General features: G+C 47.6%; 1 long non-coding RNA gene across 1 annotated transcript in view; it reads left to right on the top strand.

Annotated features, from left to right (window-relative positions):
- The window catches only part of LOC135966150 (uncharacterized), a 43,843-nt gene extending 30,470 nt beyond the window's left edge, over nt 1-13,373 (top strand). The window contains exons 2-3 of the long non-coding RNA XR_010579265.2: nt 12,126-12,245; nt 12,840-13,373. This is a non-coding gene — a long non-coding RNA (uncharacterized lncRNA). The remainder of the gene's footprint in view (nt 1-12,125; nt 12,246-12,839) is intronic.
- Nucleotides 13,374-16,588: the final 3,215 nt, after the last annotated feature.

Raw genomic sequence — 16,588 nt, forward strand, 5'->3', positions numbered from 1 at the left:
CCATCAAACTTATGGACATGGAAACTTCTCGGTGTCATGAAGTGTTATTTGTTCAACCACTTGGAAATGTAAAATCCATTCTTGATTCACGGGCCACGGGAGCAGGCAGGTACGGGCTGCCCCTGGCCAACCTCTGCAATGAGCTTTGAGAAGGAAAGCACAGGCTGGGCCAGTGCAGCCGCCTCACAGCGAATTCACTGCAGGAGGATCCTTCTTAGCAACCACTTCTCATCTTGGCTTCAAGTGCAGTTCAGGTGGAGAAAGAAAACAAAACTGGCCTCAGCAAGAAGGAAGGAGATGCAGGGTCAAGCAGCCACGTGGATCGGTCACACTCAACATTCACACCAAGCGGAGCACAGGCACGACCAGCCTGGGGGGACCTCTGGGTGGGCAAGATTCTCTACCTAAAACTCACATAGAGGTTCTACACAGCAGTAGTTATAGAAAACACACTGAGAAAAAGGCCAAAATAAAAACAGCTGCCTCTGCCCACAGCTTGTCCCTCAGGAACCCACCTTCAAGCCCTGGCACATAAAGACTCACTTCCTGATGCATTATGTGGGTGAAGTGTCCAAACTGTCCCCTACACGGACCCAGATCATGCCAGGTAGGAGGGTGGAGGTCGGGACCTCTCAGGCCTGAGCCTTACAGCAGCAGCTTGTCAAGCCTGTTCGAGTTCACAGGGCATGTTTTAGCACAGAAATTCTGTACTGATTCTGGGTGTTGGACCTGGGGCTGCATGAGTCTACAAGTGCTCTCTTGAAACAACAGAATCTTGAACAAAGGCCCAGCTTTAGAGCCAGTCATTTTTGTAAAGTTTTTTTTTTTATTTAAGTTCTAGGGTACATGTGCATAACGTGCAGGTTTGTTACATATGTATACTTGTGCCATGTTGTGCTGCACCCATCACCTCATTTACATCAGGTATAACTCCCAATGTAATCCTTCCACCCTCCCCCCTCCCCATGATAGGCCCTGGTGTGTGATGTTCCCCTTCCCGAGTCCAAGTGATCTCACTGTTCAGTTCCCACCTGTGAGTGAGAACATGATGCGGTGTTTGGTTTTCTGTTCTTGTGATAGTTTGCTGAGAATGATGGTTTCCAGCTGCATCCATGTCCCTACAAAGGACACAAACTCATCCTTTTTTATGGCTGCAAAGTATTCCATGGTGTATATGTGCCACATTTTCTTAATCCAGTCTGTCTGATGGACATTTGGGTTGATTCCAAGTCTTTGTTATTGTGAATAGTGCCGCCATAAACGTACGTGTGCATGTGTCTTAATAGCATGATTTATAATCCTTTGGGTCTATACCCAGTAATGGGATGGCTGGGTCATATGGTACATCTAGTTCTAGATCCTTGAGGAATCGCCATACTGTTTTCCATAATGGTTGAACTAGTTTACACTCCCACCAACAGTGTAAAAGTGTTCCTATTTCTCCACATCCTCTCCAGCACCTGTTGTTTCCTGACTTTTTAATGATTGCCATTCTAACTGGTGTGAGATGGTATCTCATTGTGGTTTTGATTTGCGTTTCTCTGATGGCCAGTGATGATGAGCATTTTTTCATGTGTCTGCTGGCTGTATGAATGTCTTTTGAGAAATATCTGTTCATATCCTTTGCCCACTTTTTGATGGTGGTGTTCTCTTGTAAATTTGTTTGAGTTCTTTGTAGGTTCTGGATATTAGCCCTTTGTCAGATGGATAGATTGCAACAATATTCTCCCATTCTGTAGGTTGCCTGTTCACTCTGATGGTACTTTCTTTTGCTGTGCAGAAGGTCTTTAATGAGATCCCATTTGTCAATTTTGGCTTTTGCTGCAGTTGCTTTTGGTGTTTTAGACATGAAGTCTTTGCCCATGCCTATGTCCTGAATGGTACTACCTAGGTTTTCCTCTAGGATTTTTATGGTATTAGGTCTAACATTTAAGTCTCTAATCCATCTGGAATTAATTTTCATATAAGGAGTAAGGAAAGGATGCAGTTTCAGCTTTCTACTTATGGCTAGCCAATTTTCCCAGCACCATTTATGAAATAGGGAATCCTTTCCCCATTTCTTGTTTCTCTCAGGTTTGTCAAAGATCAGATGGCTGTAGATGTGTGGCATTATTTCTGAGGACTCTGTTCTGGTACCAGTACCATGCTGTTTTGGTTACTGTAGCCTTGTAGTATAGTTTGAAGTCAGGTAGTGTGATGCCTCCAGCTTTGTTCTTTTGACTTAGGATTGTCTTGGAGATGCGGGCTCTTTTTTGGTTCCATATGAACTTTAAAGCAGTTTTTTCCAATTCTGTGAAGAAACTCATTGGTAGCTTGATGGGGATGACACATCTACAGCCATCTGATCTTTGACAAACCTAAGAGAAACAAGAAATGGGGAAAGGATTCCCTATTTCATAAATGGTGCTGGGAAAATTGGCTAGCCATAAGTAGAAAGCTGAAACTGCATCCTTTCCTTACTCCTTATATGAAAATTAATTCCAGATGGATTAGAGACTTAAATGTTAGACCTAATACCATAAAAATCCTAGAGGAAAACCTAGGTAGTACCATTCAGGACATAGGCATGGGCAAAGACTTCATGTCTAAAACACCAAAAGCAACTGCAGCAAAAGCCAAAATTGACAAATGGGATCTCATTAAAGACCTTCTGCACAGCAAAAGAAAGTACCATCAGAGTGAACAGGCAACCTACAGAATGGGAGAATATTGTTGCAATCTATCCATCTGACAAAGGGCTAATATCCAGAACCTACAAAGAACTCAAACAAATTTACAAGAGAACACCACCATCAAAAAGTGGGCAAAGGATATGAACAGATATTTCTCAAAAGACATTCATACAGCCAGCAGACACATGAAAAAATGCTCATCATCACTGGCCATCAGAGAAACGCAAATCAAAACCACAATGAGATACCATCTCACACCAGTTAGAATGGCAATCATTAAAAAGTCAGGAAACAACAGGTGCTGGAGAGGATGTGGAGAAATAGGAACACTTTTACACTGTTGGTGGGAGTGTAAACTAGTTCAACCATTATGGAAAACAGTATGGCGATTCCTCAAGGATCTAGAACTAGATGTACCATATGACCCAGCCATCCCATTACTGGGTATAGACCCAAAGGATTATAAATCATGCTATTAAGACACATGCACACGTACGTTTATGGCGGCACTATTCACAATAACAAAGACTTGGAATCAACCCAAATGTCCATCAGAGACAGACTGGATTAAGAAAATGTGGCACATATACACCATGGAATACTTTGCAGCCATAAAAAAGGATGAGTTTGTGTCCTTTGTAGGGACATGGATGCAGCTGGAAACCATCATTCTCAGCAAACTATCACAAGAACAGAAAACCAAACACCGCATCATGTTCTCACTCACAGGTGGGAACTGAACAGTGAGATCACTTGGACTCGGGAAGGGGAACATCACACACCGGGGCCTATCATGGGGAGGGGGGAGGGGGGAGGGATTGCATTGGGAGTTATACCTGATATAAATGACGAGTTGATGGGTGCTGACGAGTTGATGGGTGCAGCACACCAACATGGCACAAGTATACATATGTAACAAACCTGCACGTTATGCACATGTACTCTAGAACTTAAAGTATAATAATAATAAATAAAGTCTAGTTAAGTAAAAACCTAATTGAAAGTCTCAAGAAATACGAAGTTTATACAAGAAGACATCTGCAAACATTGACAGTGAGGAGAGGACTTCACTCTGTATCCAGGCTGTCCTGGAAGCCACGGCCAAATGCCAGGTTATATAGATCTGAAAAGCAGAAAAAAGTGTTGAAATGTGTACAGTGTCAGCAATGTACAAATTTGACGTAAGATGCTCAGAAACCTAGAATTTCCAATCAGACAACAGGAACATGAGCAAGTTCCCCAGCAGTGCCCACCTTCTGCCTATGGCACGTGTAACAGGAACGCTGGCCACCTCGGGGGGACAGAGGCTTCCTGGTCACATTTGCTCTGGCAGCCACACAGCTGGCCCCACCACAAACACGTGGTTAACAATGAAGAACCACCCACTCCCTAGGCTTTTCTCACTCTAGCCGGGAGAGGGTACTTACAGAGTACATTATCGACTGAACCCTCGTTCAATGCGTCAAGCTTGTTGAAGGCAGTGAACTGAGCAGAGCTAATGTTCCCAGTTGGACGACACTCAATCACGACAGATGCAGCCACTGTTCACAGGGCGCTGGCTTCGTGCCGGGAACAGTTCCAAGCATCTTCTTTCTGTCCGAGGAATGTGCACTGCAACCCTGTGGGGCCATTTGCAACAGTTCTGAGGCAGCCAAGTTCAGGCTGCCTGTGGGCCTCGCCGAGTGGCCGTCCATGTCCCTTGCAGACCAGACTTCACTGCAGGGACTGCGGGTTCCAGGGCTGCCTTGAGGCACATGCTCCCCTTTGCCACCTCTTCCTGGCCCCTGCCACCCACCCTCACCACTGCTGCCAACACTTTATTTTCTCATGGCTCCTGAGGGGCCTGTTCTTTCTGCCCTTCCCTGCTCCCTGCGTCCGGCTTGGAGGATGCTCACATCAACGCCAAAGCTCACATAATCATCACCCCTTCCATGGGGCTTGATGCCTAGGAGTCTCAATATCAGAAACTCAGACTCCTGTGCTTCTTGGAGAATTTCTTCCCATCATGGAAGTGAAGGAGATAAAATTCTGGGTGCCTGCAATAACCTCATTTCCACAGCTAAGAAACTTCAGTAGTAGCACAACACAAAATTTTTTTTTTTTAACTTTTCTTATACAAGCAAAATACAATTTAATTTTTACATTCATGTTCTCATCAGCTCCCACCTGGTGAGCAGGCAAATAGTAATTTTCAAAGAAATTGTTCCATAATTTAAACACTTAGCATTATCACTATTAAGCAAGAATTATCCCCAAAATACACAATGATCTTGTTCTCACATTCAAAAATTGATTGCCACACAGTGAAATAGCACTTAATGCAAAGGAATGTTTTTTTTTCAGGTTTCTGCTCTGGAAAAAAAGATTTCTGGCAAAGAGATAAACAATTATGTAACTATCCAAAATGCCTCCGAGAAAAATGTCATCCAATTAGTTCTTTAAAGTTACAAATGCAGCTGAGTTTTAATAGCAATTTGTCTATAACTATCAAAAGAATCTTTAAAACTCTTAATACTGAAGGAATAACCATAAATAGATATAAAACACCAAGCAGAAGAGTTAATATTTGGGGTAGATTTTGGCCCATATTTTTAACATATGCACAGTTATTTACCTAGCTGAAGTATATCCCTCTCTCCTCCTTGGCTCTTCCACAAGCCTGATTTTCAAACATAGACTGGCTTTTGATACATGAAGGCAGCTTTAAAAGATGTCAGGATCGGGTCGGGCACAGTGGCTCAAGCTTGTAATCCCAGCATTTTAGGAGGCCAAGGTGGGCCGATCACTTGAGGTAAGGAGTTCGAGATCAGCCTGGCCAATATGGCAAAAACTCTTCCTGTATTAGAAATTTTTGTAATTAGCCAAGAGTGGTGGTACACATCTATAATCCCAGCTACTCGGGAGGCTGAGGCAGAGGTTGCAGTGAGCCAAGATCGCACCACTGCACTCCAGCCTGGGTGACAAAGTGAGACTGTCTCAAACAAGCACTTAGCCCTCAGAAAATGCTTGAGCATCCGCCACCCCAACCAACCCAAGGAATCACATGGCAATGGTTATCATCTGATTTCGACACAATAAAGTTCTATTCTCTCTAAACACAATGGTAAACAGTTGCCTTCAGCCCACAGAAACTCCCAGGACCCAGTAACACCGGACTAGCAAGATTAATGGGCCACGTATGCAGCGTTCAGCTGCAGAAAGTGATGGCACCAAGAATGTGTGTGCGCTCAAACCAGATTCCTCGCTTTCAGGGTGGAGGGTCTCCCCGGGAAGATCATCCAGCGGGATGGTTTCCACTTCCACCGTGAGGAGGAAACGGGGGTTTCCTGAGGGCACTGACAGGACTTGAGTCTCTGCCCCTTTGTCCTCTGTCCTGTTATGGGATGAGGGTGGGCTGAAGGCAGGTTCTCCCTACATCTTCCGGGCAGGAGAGATGAAGCTGACAGGTGGACGATGGCTTTTCCAACCTGTTATCGACCTGCTTTCCCTGGAGATCAGTGAAGCAGCATCATTGATTCTCTTGCATTAGTGTCAACACGTTGGTACGGCCTCTGGGTCAGCCTCTGCGCGGGTCTGAGTCAGTCACTTGTGCCTGAGCCTCAGCATGCTCGTCTGTCAAGTGGGCGGCCCCACAGACCAGTGACTTTCAACCGGAGTTCGAAGGAGGTTGCCCAAGGACAGGCAGGGGGAAGAAGAGGAAGAAAGCTGTCCGAGGAAGGGGGGAAGGGGAGGGCTGTCCAAGGGAAAGGGAGGGGGAGGAAGAGGAACGTGGAGGGAGGAGCAGAAGCGGGGTTCTCTGAGGAGGAGGACCAAGTTGCTGAGGTGTCTTGGAGTCAGAGGTGGCAGTGGCTTGGGCTCTAGGCCCTCTGTTGCATAATTTTAGGCTTTAACTATATTTGTGGACTCTTTAAAAGATTTAATTTGAAGAAAACCGGAGTTGGGGATACCTTGCTTCTAAAACACAATTTCTCAAGCCTAAGTCTAAGTGCTAGGCATTGCTCATTCTGTTACCATCATTTCCTCCTATTTAAAATCAGTTGCACACCCCCAATCTCCCTTCAGTGTAAACACCACCTTTTCAGAAGATCTCAAACAGCAGAGCGAGCAGTCCGTGACCCCAGCCGTGTGCACAAGGAGTGAAGAGCAGACGTGCACTGAGGGCTGCCGACAAGGGAGGCCGAGGCCCAGCACCTCCCTGCACCGCTGTGCTCTGCCAGGCCTAAAGGACACCATCGCCTCTGGGGTGAACAAGCAGCACAAGCTATCAACACTTATTCCAAAGGAACAGGAAGAAAATTCAAACGAAGTTAACACAGTTATCCCAACACAACACTGCAACAGCCCAGAAACAGAAGGGCCAGTGAGCCTGAGATGGGTGGTTCCCACAGCGGGACTGCAACGTTGGCATTAGGGCTTTTTGGCAAAAAAAGACAAAAAAGGTAACATGGGCCACCCATTATTTCCTGCCAGTGGAAAGACACCCACAGGCCCCCAGACGCCAACGGCCCCCTAGAAACAAGCCCACGCAGCGCCTCGGGTCTTCGCATGAGCAGGCACGTGGTGTCCTCAGCACCCCCCGCCCGTGACAGACACACCACACTTGGCTCCCACACCTGAGGGTCCAGGGGAACGGCAGGAAGTGCCCAAAGGACATGGCATCCTATGAGGGCACTGCAGGGCTATGCACCTCAGAGAAGACCCCAGGCAGGTGCTCTCTCCCCAAAGGATGAGCCAGTCCTGACCACACCCATATCGCGGTGGCCTCCAAGCCAAGCGCCAACATCTCACGTCCAAAGGCATGTGCCAGTACCCGCTGCGCGTGGAGCCCAAGCCCCTCGCAGAGCTCAGGACGAACCTAGTGTCCAGGCCCGGGCCCGTCACCAGCCAGGAGAGGCGTCCGGGGCCCTTCCCAGCGATGACCACGGGAAGTAACAACTCAGGCCCATCAGGGGCTTCCTCACCATGCAGGTTTTAGAAGTGGAGACAGAGGTTCAGGTCTAGTGGCGCAAACATCGACAGACCCCATGGAAATGCGGGCGCGGCCCCTCCATCCCACCAGCCTGTACAGCTGTTCCTTTCTGCTCCCATCACACACGTCCCCACCCCGCCAAGCCCCTTCTCCTTTTCCACACTGGATTCCTCAAATCAAATCTCGCTGTCCTTGGCAAATGTACCATTAATTTATTTACCGCCCAGAACAAAAGCACACTTCCAGTTAACATGACACCCCCGCTATGATAGAACCACCTTAATTCAGATATGACGTGGAGGAACAGAGGGAGGAGGGGTCGAGGGCTGACCTGGAATCAGCAGCTGTTTTCTGGGGGAAGCCTCCATCCCACCCGAGCCCGACATCATGCCACACTGTCCCCATGGTGTCTGAAATCTCCATGAAGACAGGGTCACTTTGACCCCTTCACACCCACAATGCCAAAGAGGAGCAGGTGTTGAGGAAGTCTCCTGCTAGTGCTGAAGACAAGAATAATCCTCGTGGTGCCCAGAATGTCAGGAGAAAACAAGGCACCATGTGGATGCCTTCCAGGTGAATTTTGGAATGATTCTACCGAATGCCAGTCATCCTTTTTCAGAACAAAATCCATACCAGAAAACATGTGTCGCCAGCAGAGAGATGGTCCCTTTCACGGCTTACAAACACACCTACGTTACACTGAATTTATCTCAAGCCACCCTCTCTGCGCTAATGTAAAACATCTCCCTTATTAACCAGTAACCTTTCTCATCTGGTGTTTTTCAACAAGCAAGAGGGCCCTGTAACACTCAGGCATTGTCTGAAACATCAAATGGAAGCCTAAAATCCTCTTCTGTGTAGCTTCACTGCAAAGTATTTTGACGTGAGCCAAATCGTGCTATTCCTACACCTCCATAGGAAACTCAATGCTTCATCAAGGAGAGCAGCATGATTTCTGCTAGGCACAGAAACTGGTGGGGTGGGGATGGGGTTGAGGGAACATTACATAGAAAGCACACCCCGATAATCACCTGCATGAGAGCCACACTGGCCGGCAAGCCCCGGTCGGCTCAGTCTCTGCAGTCACAGGCGTGAGGCCTGGAGGGCAGACACCTGGCACTTCTGACCACACCAAGGTCGTGGCCTCTGCCCCTTCTCTGCTGCCCATCAGTTCCAAATTTCTGGCAACACCGCCTGCTGCCCCCACTGCCTGATCGACTCTTCATGAAAAGCTAATGTTGCCAGGATAGCTTATGAGTACGTTTGCCAGGAAAGTAGCTCCGATTGATGCTGAAACACCGTTCTTGCAGCCCTGGCAGCTCCCCTACCCCCGATGTGTACATGCTTGCAGCTCTGACCTCGCTCAGTGTCCACATAGGCTCTGTCCCCTGGACAGCCCAATGCAGACTCAATGTTGAGTCAGAAATACACAAAGAGGCTGACGGTTATGAACCGCCTGCCTGTCCCCCAAAACACAGGTTGAAATCCTCACCCTCAATGCGATGCTGTCAGGAGGTCTTTGGGAGGTGATGAGTTCCTGAGGCTGCAGCCCCGTGAATGGAGTTTGTGCCTCAGAAAGGAGCCCAGCAAATCCGTCACCCTCCCACTGTGTCAGGGCCAGAGAGAAGGTGTGTGCGAACCAGGAAGAGACCCATACCAGATCCCACCTGTGCGGCACCCTGATCCCGCCTTCCAGCCTCTAGAACTATGAGAAACAAATTTCTGTTGTTCATAAGCCACTCAGTCAATGGTGTTTCGTTACAGCAGCCTGAGCTGCCTGAGATGACAATGCTCACCGTCCTACAGAGACGGCTACTCCCCTCTCCCAGAAAGAGGGGTTTAATTAAAATCCCTGTCTCTCCTCGCCACCACCACAGATCTCATCCCCCCACCCTGTAAGCCAACAGTTGCTAGGATTAAAGGAAAAGGAGGAACGTTTTAGACCAGCCCCTCCATGTCGGTCTGAAGCCTTTGACTTTGCCCACTTCCACGGTGGCCGTGTCACCAGATTCCCCATGCCAGCTCTGCATCTGTACCGGGTCCCAGGCTCTGCACAGACTTCTCCAGTTGCCCATCCAGCACACCCATTTCCCTTTCTCCTTTGCAGATTGTCTTTCAATCTGCAATCTTCTGGTTGCCTCTCTGCAACCCAAGGCCTTCCAATCCAGCCATTCAAGGTGGGTTCAGCCGTGCACTGGAGTCCTTGGCTCAGGTAACCCAGGCCCAAGCCGTTGGCACCAACGATCTACTGGCTGTGGGGTCTTCACAGCCACCAGCTGCCCCAGCCACACCAGGGCCTGGGAGGGGAGGCAGAGGAAGCTGTGAAGCTGCCAACAGCCATGCGGGGACAGGAGCCTCTGGGATGAGGATGCCATGGAAGGAAACTCAGAGAAAGAGCCCCAGGGCTGGACGGGTCATGTCCAAAGTCTGCACTGCTGAGTTTTCCAGGTTTCTTAACTCAATCACCCACCCTGCGTGGCGTTTCCTGAGTGGTGACACCGCAGTGGCATTGGATACGGCAATAAAGCAAGATCCTCCCCCAACCTTCCCCCTCCCAACATACACGGGGCCTCTGTCCTGGTGGGAAGTCAGGCCTAGGCGCTCAGCTGGCACAGCCAGCCTGGGAAGGGGGCCGATTCAGACGGCACGCCTGAGCTCATTAGGGACAGACACTGTCTCCTGCTTATCTCCAACACTTTCTCTGCATGTCTAGTTACAAACGGACGATGCAGTCTCGGAAGCACATTTCCCTGACCTCTCTCTGCTCCTCTCCTTGGTGCCATTGACAGGGAGGGGTCAGTATGGCCATGAGGCTGCACACCCACAGCCACCCTGCCGCTGAGACAAGGGCCTTTGACGGTTACTTCTGCCAAAGAACCCTACTCCATCTTGGAGCACACCATGGCGGGTGGGAAGCTCCATCCGGAGAAACAGCGATGCTTCTCACCAGGGCCAATGGAGGGCACCCCCCACCCTGCATTCAGCAGCTTACTTACCTTCTGGAAAACATCTGAATTAATAGGGAACACTAAAACGAAAAGGTCACGCAAGAAGTTTAGAAGGCCGTGTGAAGTCTCAGCAAATCTAAAGGTTTCTGAACCAAGACTGCTGGGGTCGACGAGCTTACAGGCAAAGTTTCCATACCGGCCTTCAACAAGCAACGCTCAGCAGAGAGCGCCACGCTCTGGGCAGAACCTCAGACACCACAAAGTCACATCAGAGCCAACAGCAACTGAAATACAGCGCTCTCCTAAGATATGTGTGTTATCTGTAGAAAGTTACTAGACACTAAGATGGGGGAAGAAAAGGATAAGGTTAGAAACAAATTTAAAGTAATTTCTGCATACAAAAAAAAATTCTATATCCACTGGCTTTCTTTCTCGGAGTAGCAACTTTTACATGAGATGCACCATCCCAGTTGGAAGGAGTCTGGGTTTTTTGTGGGCAGAGACAAGGGCTCTCCAGGAAATGTGAACTCTTTCTCGCTCGCTGAGCTGTGTGCCCTGAGGCCATCCTGACCTGCCTGAGCACCTCCCTGCTCTGCCTCCAGCTAGTTCTTTCCAGCACTCACCCCGCTGCTCCCAGAGCCTACACTTGCCCAGGATCTACTCTTCTGCTGCTGTCAATCTGCTGCCAAACTCTCACTTTAGGGCAAATAAGTTGCAAACTAAAAAGCCGTAAGACCCCTTGGCTTTTTAAAAATCCAAATGTCCATCAGTGACAGACTGGATTAAGAACATGTGGCACATATACACCATGGAATACTATGCAGCCATAAAAAAGGATGAGTTTGTGTCCTTTGTAGGGACATGGATGCAGCTGGAAACCATCATTCTCAGCAAACTATCGCAAGAACAGAAAACCAAACACTGCATGTTCTCACTCATAGATGGGAACTGAACAATGAGATCACTGACTAGTGATCATCACACACCAGGGCCTATCACGGGGAGGGGGGAGGGATTGCATTAGGAGTTATACCTGATGTAAATGATGAGTTGATGGGTGCTGACGAGTTGATGGGTGCAGCACACCAACATGGCACAAGTATACATATGTAACAAACCTGCACGTTATGCACATGTACCCTAGAACTTAAGTATAAAAAAAAAATTTGTCTTCTCAGAAAACAAAGAACATTAATTCTACTTCCATGGTTTAATATGTTGCCCCCATCTGCATGCTCATGGATATGTGCTTTTATATATATTTTAATCAATACTTATAATACTGTTGGCTACATTCAATTTAATTAAATTTGATGTAAGAAGTTTTAAATTCAGTGAATTCAGGCACTCAAAATTTAAGCCCTCTGACATCTATTAACCAAATGGAAATATGACAGGTGGATATTACAAAAATCAAGAGAAGTGTTTAATATAAATTCCGGACTTTTAGATATTTCCAGAAATGTATATATTAGTACACAAACTTGAGCATTTTCACAAATCTTTGAACTCAAATTCCATTCTTAACTTTTACAGGTAAATCAATATCCATATGTGATTTTAAGCAGCTCAAGCATCAGCTCTTGAAAACCACCAGAAATGCTGGGGGCAAATTCCACCGAGCAGCAAATAACGGAACTGCATCCAACAACCCAGGTACCTCCCCCTGAGGCATCTGGAACATGAGGATTAGGAGCAGCCTTTGGTTTCTGAGGTGCCCTAGAGTGGGGACTCCCGACTCCCCAAGTCTAAGAAGGCCTCAGTGATAAGGAAAACTAGTAGGAAAAAAAAAAAATATCATTCCTGCTGGCTCCCTGCCACAGGCTCCTCCCTGCCATGGGCTTACAGATCTCACTTCCTCTCTGCTCCCCAAAGCCTGACTCCTGGTCCCAGCCCTGCTGCTCACTGGGGTGAGGCCGTGGGCATCACTGCACCTGTAAGGGGAGAAGCTAGTCAGGATACAGGATCCTGGCTATCCTGGCAGTGCTCAAGCCGATACTGTAACATTGTAGTGAGTTACTTAATGCAAAGGTTTAACTTCTGAGTAATTCAGATATGTGTATTCTAACAGGGAAATACTGAACGTAGAACACAGGCCACACCCTCACACAGATGCTATCTGGCTAGCACTCTTTGGCTAGCATTCTTTCTTGTTTGCCTTTTCAATAGACGTTTTTAGAAGCAGTTTTCAGTTCACAGCAAAATCAGAAGGAAAGTACAGAGTCCTCACATTTCTATCTTCTTCCCCAGCACAGGCAGAGCCTCCATCATTCTCCTGCCCCCACCAGAGCAGCACTTCTGTACGACCGACAGACCCGCATCAACGCGGCACCACCACCCAGAGTCCACAGCTCACACGAGGGCTCGGCCTGCTGCTGCTCACTCTGTGGGTTTCACAGACATGGAACGGCATGGATCCCCCATGAAAGCCCCATCCGGAGTTGCTTCCCCACCCTACACATCCCCTATGCTCCTCCCATTCATCCCTCCCTTTCCCAACCCCTGGCAGCTGCTGACCATTTTTACTGTCTCCACAGCTTTGCCTTTTCCCGACTGCCCTGCGGCTGGACTCACACAGCAGGCAGCCTTTCCAGATTGGAGACTCACTTAGCAACATGCGTTTAAGATCCGTGTCTTTTCATGGCTTAGTGGTCCAGTTCTTTTTTGTACTGAATAGTATCCCAGTTTCTGACCTAACACAGTTTATCCGTTCACCTACTGAAGTGCATCTTGGTTACTTTCTAGTTTTGGCAAATATAAATTAAGCTATAAAGCTGCTGTCAACATCTGTGTGCACATTTCCTCATGGAAGTAAACTTTCAGCTGCTCTGAGTAAACGTCCAGGACTGTGATTTGCTTCTGTGGTCGGAGTGTTTAGTTCCACGGAAAACTGCCACGCTGCCTCCCATAGCAGCTGCCTCCCACAGCAGCTGCCTCCCACAGCAGCTGCCTCCCACAGCAGCTGCCTCCCACAGCAGCTGCCTCCCACAGCAGCTGCCTCCCACAGCAGCTGCCCCACTTCCCCCAGCGATGAGTGAGGGTCCTGATGCCCACACATCCACCAGCACGCGATGGTGTCGGAGTTCCAGTATTGACCAGGCTGCTGGGTGTACAGTGGTGCCTCGCTCTATGACATAAGATGCGGGCCATCTTTCCACTTATAGATTTGCCATCTGTATATCTTCTTTGTTGGGGTATCTGTCCAGGTCTCTTTTCCATTTTTAATCAGGTTGTTAATTTTCTTGTTGAGTTTTGAGAGTTCCTTGCATGGTTTGGATAACAGCCTTTATCAGATGAGTCTTCTACAGATACGTTCTCGTCTGTGGCCTGCCCTCTCATGCTCCTGAGACACTGTTTTATTTTAAAAAACACTTTAGACAGAAGATGGACCTCCCAGCCCACCACAGTTCTCATTTTGGCCGTGGTCACCACCCTCCCAGCCCTGGTTTCCACCTTTCCACGATCTGCTTGTCCTATGGGGGTTTCTCCATACGAAGTCCCTAACATATCTCCAATGATGGCAACATAAAAGCAGGCAGTTTGCAGGTAGGAAGGAGCTGATGGAGGCCGGAGCAGAGTGTGAAGGCCAGCGGCTTCATCCCTCGGGGACAAGCAGGCCTCTCAGATGTCCCTCTGGGTCACCTCCCAAATGAAGTACCTGCCTTGGCCATGGGCAGGAAGCAGGACCTGGCCCAGATCCCAATATATTTGACCTGGCATGACATTTACAGGTGAGCCTCCGTAACCGGAAACTCTACTCTGGGGAGAACACATTTTCATTATCAAGGCTTTAAATTAATAAACCAAAGAGCACTGCCTGGAGTGAGGGTGCAGGGACTCTGAATGACCCACACGCTCATTTCCACCTGGCGCAAAGGACCCTGGAGTGAGGGTGCAGTGCCTGCTCTCAGTCACCAGCACACTCGTCGTTTCTACATAAAGAACTCTGTGAGTCTGTCCCAGGACTTTTTAGCCTAGACTTAAAAATTCACAGCCCAGGAAACCCTAACCATTTTAGGAACCTGAGGGGTGGGCCAAGGGGATCTCAGAGTTGGGTGCTGGCCGTGGGGTCAGGAAAGTGTGGCTGGGGCTTTCCGCAAGTACTCCCGGGATGCCGTGCACTGGCCCGAGGCTCGTTCCACCTCCTGTCCTAGGTTCCCATGCCCAGCAGTGACAGGAGCCCTCCTCCTTCCGGAGCAGTCCCTGGTTCCAGGCCCCTGGTGGGGCAGCTTTGACGCAGGGAGGGCTTGGACTGGAGACAGCCTGGAGCTCTAGGCAATCTTGGCAACCACCTGCTTCCCGAAGTGGCTGCAGAAAAACTCCTGCTTCCAAAACCTCGCACGGGCTGTGTGAGGCCTGGAACATGGGAGGCACACTTCGCAGGGTCCCTGCTCAGATGCAAAAGCAAGGCTAAGAGCAGGAAAATTATTCAATTACCCTCTTGCTCATCAAATAAAGTCATAGTCACTTAGACCTCTGTGTGACTAGAAGTATACACATTATAGAAGTGTATATAAATGTAAATACAGACATGCTTATTTTCCTTTTACATACCTTACATATATATGTATACGTGCATATGTATAAAACATTGATGATAAACCCTAGTTAAGATTTCAGTTCTCAGTCACAAAGATTTCAGAAGCAAATTACTATCCTTAAATTCTAAACTAAGACGTAACATTTTACATTCTTGCGAACAAAATGTTCTCTATTAGCATTTTATTTTAAAAACTAAGATTTCTATTTTAAATAATCACTTTCACTGAGAGATTCTATAACTTGCTACACCTTGATTTCCAACAATAGCTCCTTAGTTTAAGAAAAACTGCTCTACGGGCCTTTTGATACTTTAAAGCGTAATGATATCTATCTCTCTATACCCAAGAATAGAAAGATGCCCGTGCAGATGTTTCTGAAGCAATTCAGATGAGATGGTCTAGACACACAGTTTAAGACCATCAAATTTTCAAGAAAAAAAGAGAAAGAATCACATTTTCAAGGGCAGAAGATCAAGATCAAATCCAGGATGTTCTGAAGGGATCACCTTATATTTAAATTATTTCATGTATTTGTAACTTGGGTGGAACAGGACATCCTTTAGGATAACCAAATAATGCATCACAGCCCTTAAAACTCGCAGCATAATATCTCTTTTGTTTTAAATACACTTAATTTTGTCACATTTTCATTTTATAATTTCAAGATTTCTAAAGCTCCTAAAGTCTCAAATCGAGAATTTGACTTTGGCAATTCCCAAAGTCACAAGCAGGTTGTATGTCCACAGCTATTTGGAATGTGGTTTCTGATGGAAGCTTCTATGAACGCACATGAAATCCCTCTGGACTGCAAAGACTGACTCAGCGTGTCTCAGAATGAAAATATATACGTTTGTAATGGACAACAGAACAGATCCTAATTGCTAAAACAACAGGAAAGTCTACAGCACTTCTCATACACAACTTCTCATACAGAACGAATGCAAAGTGTTTGAGGAAACGTCTTTCCAAGTGAAAATATCAGAGCTGATTGGAACAAAGAAGATTCTGAAGATGATCCTGGCTGCTTTATGAGACTTTCAGAATTTTCCTCATCTGCAAGTGAAAATGAACCTCCTGCTTGCCCACTGAGGACAGGGAGGAAACAGGGTAGGATAACAGACCTTCAAACACTTCATAGGGGAAGAAAGGAAGATGGGCCAGCCTTGTACACCCATCAGCACATCCACACCAGCTGTGCAGATGACTCAGCTAACTCTGTGATGGCCGGGCATGTCAATGAGACAGCCAGGCACCGACGACCTGCCAAGAGACAAGATGGCCAAGTTTGGGCAGGATCCCTGGAGGGTGGTCACTCCACGGCCTCTCAGGTCTGTGCCCAGGAATCTGCATTTCCAAGTAGCCCAGATGAGCTTCTGCCCAGAGGCCCTCACCAGTGATAGCTCACACAGGCAGTGGAACCCCGCACGCCTCCTTGTGCAACTGGCGTGGATTTTCCTT

Source organism: Macaca fascicularis, chromosome 11 (genome assembly GCF_037993035.2).
Source record: "Macaca fascicularis isolate 582-1 chromosome 11, T2T-MFA8v1.1".
Taxonomy (NCBI): Eukaryota; Metazoa; Chordata; class Mammalia; order Primates; family Cercopithecidae; genus Macaca; species Macaca fascicularis.